The 5856-nt window shown below is 40.6% G+C and overlaps 1 long non-coding RNA gene across 2 annotated transcripts in view; it reads left to right on the forward strand.

The window, feature by feature from the left end:
- Positions 1-5856, forward strand: part of LOC148726371 (uncharacterized) — a 447217-nt gene that overhangs the window by 322455 nt on the left and 118906 nt on the right. The gene's annotated exons all lie outside the window — the stretch shown is intronic.

A 5856-nucleotide genomic window follows, 5' to 3' on the forward strand; every position in this document is an offset into this window, starting at 1 on the left:
ATGCAATAACCAAGCTAAAACTTAACTATAGCTTAATCGCTTCAAGGCACGATAAGTAAAATCGCTAGCCGATCCGAATGATAAACATTATACAAGAAGAAATAAGTATATCGCGAAATCAGTGAATGTCGGCGACTGAACCGATGAAGTAAGAGATAAAAGGAATTCAAATGACAAACAATGTTAGAGCGATTACAATAATATAAAGGGCGCACCTCTATCCCTATCTTGGGGCCAAAATGTGCACAAAACCAAACAGAAACGATAAATCTACAAAAACTTTGGGTGCTATCGTTTTGTAATGGAGCACAGTTGAAATATGAAAGCACGAGGTCCGCTCTATGCTTACTGCGCATCAGTTGTGACGTGACCAAAAACTAAGTAACGCAAGGGTAACACTACATCTGGAGGTAAGGTACATGTATCAACAGTTTCTGTAAGACTGAAAACCATGAAATGTTATCATATAATGTACAACAGGCCAAGAGTAAATTATACCGCCGCCCAGTTAGCCCAAAGGATAGTGCGCTGGACTGTTGTGCGGGGAGTTGAGGGTTCGAGCCCCGGACGGACCAACACTCAAGGTCTTAAAAAATTGAGAAGAATTTGCTACCTTTCTATAACATCTGGAAATGGTTAGATATTCTAGTCTTCTTGGATAGGGACGAATAAATGGAGGTCCCGTCTCCTGCAGGGTTGGGGGTAGGAGACATTAATTTCCCACGCATGAGATTACTGTGTTATGGATGTCCTCCCCGGGGTGGGATGGTGGGTACAAAGGGGTTAGGTGTCAATTGGGACGTAATTTCTGTTCCTTTCTCCTGCCACTCCCGTGGCGAATGGATTAAACTAAACTAAAAAATTGATTTTAAATAACTACTTAAAAAAACACATTTCCATTTTAGAAGCACAAGAGGAGGTCACTGTAACCTTGTATACATACATACAAACGTAAACTTGATATTTCCGTTCGGATTTATGAATAGCACTACGTGTGCTAGTATCTCCGAGCATATAACTACAAACAAATGACTACAAACAAATGACAATAGTTTTAAAATTGAAATACTCTTTTAAAACCTCATATAAAAATGCTAATAATTATATACTAATCCCCACTAGATATATAACTCCTAATGGCACGTTTAAAAGCTGCTAGACTGTCTGACACTCTTAATTCATCTGATAAGCTATTGATCCATGCAGAGGCGGCAAGATACCTGAAAGAGTGAAGTCCAAAAGTTCTAGTCTTCACCGCTGGTATCTGTAATTTCCTTCTACCCCTTAAATTATATGCACTTTGACTGCGCTCTTTGGGAAGTGATGCGATATACCCAGGAGCCATGTTGTAAAGGCCTTTGTAAACCATACTTAATATGTCCTGGACTCTTTTATCTTTTAGTGATACCATATCAAGCCTGTTCAGTAAAGCTGAATACGAACTTGATCTGTCTCCAAGGACTAGCTGAAGCACTCACTTATTTACTATCTCTAGCTTATTAGAATTCCGTGCTCCACAATAATGCCATACAGCACTAAAGTACTGAAAGATAGGTTGTATAAATGCCCTGTATAAATGCAACCGTATGGATCCAGAGAGAAGATTTCCAAAACGACCAATGACCCTAGACTGGTTATTGACCCTATCGCATAATTATATGGGATACATGCTTCGAAAAACTAAGTTTTGAGTCAACATTAATTCCTAGTAGATCTATATCATCATGCTGCTCGATTCTCACCCCATCAACTATAAATGAAAAATTAATATCAGTTTCTCCGAGTATGAGAGAATAAAATTTACTTGGATTGGCCATAAGACCGTTATACCTAAACCCATTGACAGCAATCGATAGTTCACTATTCATCCTATCATACAGGGCAAGGTGATCCCTATCCAAGCTATATAACTGCTGATCATCAGCGTATGCATTAAGCTTAACTTTTGTAATAAAATAGAAAATATCATTTAAGAATATGTTAAAAAGTAATTAGGGTCCCTGTGGCACACCTCTGTAATTATGCTCCCACCTGGAAAACTCATTGCCAATTTTTACCCTTTTTTAACCAATTTTTACCCAATTTTTTGTTCAGTTTTAATTCCACGGGACCTAGTTAATTTTTCAATCTTTTGCCTACATGATTGTGAGTAAAAACTTGAATTTTTCATCATAACAAGCAACTGCAGCAGTCCGATTGGGGTAAGCAGATTCCCTTCAAAATATGTGTTAGTTATTTTCAAGATTCCAATCACAGCATGTTTTCTCGTTACAAATTACAAACCGCAGGGAAAACAATACAAGTATCTCTTCAATTTTCCGATCAAATGCAACCAGATTCTAGAGAATAAAATCTGGATGATAGGTCAATCACCATCAAACACTACTGAATATAAAAACATTTTACAGTGCGTTGCTTGGCACAAGTAAACAAACGGTTAGAAAATATGAAGATGTCTTAAACACGAAGGCACGCTATAAAAGAAGAGCTGCCTTAGGTATCTCTGGACCATTTTTTGTCAATCAACCGTCGTGTGATGTAGAACTCTTAGAGTCAAGTCAGCTTGAGCTATAGTTAATCCAAAGCAGTGATCAGCGGGCGCATTCCTCAAAATTGTTTTATGTTTTGATCACAATACAAAAGTTTTATTTTGTGTGGGAGGTGCGGTGGCCTCATGGTTGTGTGCTCGACTCCGGATCAAGCGGTCTGGGTTCGAACCTCGGCCGGGACATTGTATTGTGTTCATAGGTAAGACACTCTACTCTCACAGTGCCTCTCTTCACCCAGGTGTATAAATGGGTACCGGTGAATTTAATGCTAGGGGTAACCCTGTGATGGACTAGCATCCCATCCAGGGGGGAGTAGAAATACTCCTAGTCACTTCATGCTATGGAAACCGGAGTTAAGTGCTGGCCTGACGAGCCACATGGCTCACGTGTAGGCTTTACCTTTTTTACTTTTACAAGAATTTTTGAGATTTGTTTTTCCTTTCTCCGATGGAAACTGTCTTTATTTGTGACAGTAAATTTGAAATCGAAGTAGGTGGTTCACACGTTACATCATTGCCACCATGCTGGTGGAAGTAAACAATAGATATCTCATATTTAGCTCCTTTTGTTCCGTCTACCGGGTACCTAAGGGAACTCTCCTTTTACATCGCACCTTCGCGTTTAAACGAGCAAGCAGAAGTGCCATTTCATGGCTAGCAGTCAAAACAATCCAGCCAAAATAATAAATAATACGCTAATTGACTTGAAACTGCTGAATAGAGAGATCAAGTACAACCGTTCACAGCAAATCGCATACTACAACCATGGGAAAGATTTCCGATAACCCTAAACCAGTCAAAACAAAGGTGTAATCCCGAAGGTAATCTGTTGTTTTGCCTCTGCTTTCTTTCATCGAAGAATTGTGTGCATAATTAACGAAGTATGGGATTACACGGAAATCTTGCCCGAACAATTGTCTCCTTCAAACAGAAAGTGCTGACCGAAGCACAAAGCTACGATTTCTATAAATCTGTCTTTTATAACAAATGTTTCACGGCTAGAAGCAGAAAAAATCCAGTCAAATTCGTAAAAATGATAACGAATAAGTGAATCGACACAACAAGTTATTGAATAAAGGGGTATCAAGTATAGCTATGCGCACCAATTCGTAAAATACGAACAGCTCTACGACAAACAGGAAGTTCGAAGCACCAAGTAGCCGCGAGAGTTAAGACAATTCCCTCGCTAGTAATAAAAACTTAAAACGTATGTATCTGGTAAATGAATGAATTTACCTTGGCGAGAATCGTCCGCTTAGAAAACGTCAAACAAGTCTTTCGAAGCAGAGATCAACCGCACCTTACCCTTCACCTCAAATGGAGTCAACTGCGAAACTGGTTGCCAGGGTTGTGCCCCAATCCCATTCAAAGTCACGCATCAGTACTAACTTCACTAGGGCCCAGTTCAAACGTCGAATTTCACATTCGCGATCGTCATCTTGACTTTTCTTCATGACACTAGTACTTTGACTTCAGTGGTTCAGGTTCCATCATTTCATTGAAATACGACTCACAGATTTTCGTTCTTTCCACCTGAAGTGTCCTCTTCGTTTTCGAAAACTGAACACCTCATACAAAAGTAATTACCGCTCGACAAACAAGTACATTTTGTGTTTGCGAAGCAAGAAACACAGATTCCTTCGTCTCCCGCCATTTATTTGTGCTGTTTTGGCTGTTTTTCACGCGGCCAAAGGATAAAGAAGAGCTGACAGAAAGAGAATGTTGGACTTCAGCGCGGAAACTCTCGGAAACTCGGATATTGTCATGGCAACCTTGTTCTCAGGGTCTCTCATCTTCCCTCCCCTACTAAAGATGAGAGACCCTGGGAACGAGGCTGGACTCCTATGGTTGATTTTCTATCCTGTTGCTTCGAGGCGTTCTTTCCTTTGCCACTTTGCTTTTGCATATCAACTTCCAAAAACTTTGAGCTTTCCCTAAATATTTTCGAAAATTATTTTTCTCGTTAAAAACTGTGGAAATAGGAAAATGTCTCGGTTTTAAATGCCGGCTCCTTCTTGTTTTCGCAAATTTCGCTGAATATTAAACCTCGCACGCTTGAGCCCGCGTTGTTGACCGCGTACCTTTGAAGTTATTCTGCTCCTTCGAACTGACATGGTCAAGGTGAGCATTTTGTGCTTTGTTCTAAATCATTCGGTACTCCTCCTCTAGATCCGCCACTGCTAAGGTACACCAAAAGGCTGCTACACCTGAATAAGATATATTAAAAAAAATGCTAAAATCCTGCCATTTCCGGCTCGTTCTTTTTTCAATCGTCTCCACCGAATAAAGGAGGTGATTTATGATTCAATATTTCACCCTAACAACAACTAAGTGGAAAGGGGAAAGGATACTGTTCCAAATTATGGGCTGCACTTAGCCCTCAACAACTTTGCAAGCTTCCCCCCTTGTAGTTTGCCGGTATCCATTCCTTCTCCCGGTTGGATAGAGGTGGGTGAAGGGTCCTCCTCAACAGAACAACGCAATGGCAGTACCAAGGATGGACACTCCACTTCTAGTAGTTTCACAGTCCAGCACGCTAACCCATGGAGCACAATCTCGCTAGAGATTTACGTCCACCGCTCCCGGAAATAAGTAGGTTCGTGCCGGTATGAGGCGGCGTTCCATCTCAGCCCTGCAAGAGGCTTATCATCTACCTTTCAGAATCTTACTAGCAAACTCGTTGACAATCATGATCGTACTCAAAGTAGTCCTTCACAAATTCAATACATCAGGAAAATCCTAGTGGATCGGCGATTTTCCTTTTCCTGACCATACGAAGATGTTACCGATGCATGGAGAGATTGATTGACATCTCTCCCAAAATCTTTCACGCGCCATTCGTATTTACGAATCGTGTTGCTGTAGCTAAGAAGTTAGTGGACTGGTACCGAGCTAAAGCTGTCTCGGACGTTGCCGAAATTGAAAACTGTTTCCACAAATCGCGAATGATCGCCGATCATCGCAGAATTACGGGATGCGTCGAGAAAATTAAAACGTTCCAGATTTATTGCCAACCAACTAAGAGAATCAGGGATCTCTAGGTTTCGAGTTTTCTCTTGTCGTAAAAATATGGAACGTTCGCGAAACAATGAAGTAGCCAATAGTTTGGGAGTTTTCAGAAAAAAGAAAAGCACCCCTAAGTACTTTGGCCCTCTGTCACAGAAGTGCAGATTCTTACCACACGTTCGCGAGTGACAAAAGGTACAGAAAATTGTCAAATACTCGTAAAAAATTGTTCGTGGCCAATACAACGGAAAATTATGTAGAAGATGAAAATTGCCCCAGTGAGATGAAAAAGATAAACAACA

This window comes from Stylophora pistillata, chromosome 7 (genome assembly GCF_964205215.1).
Source record: "Stylophora pistillata chromosome 7, jaStyPist1.2, whole genome shotgun sequence".
Classification (NCBI taxonomy): Eukaryota; Metazoa; Cnidaria; class Anthozoa; order Scleractinia; family Pocilloporidae; genus Stylophora; species Stylophora pistillata.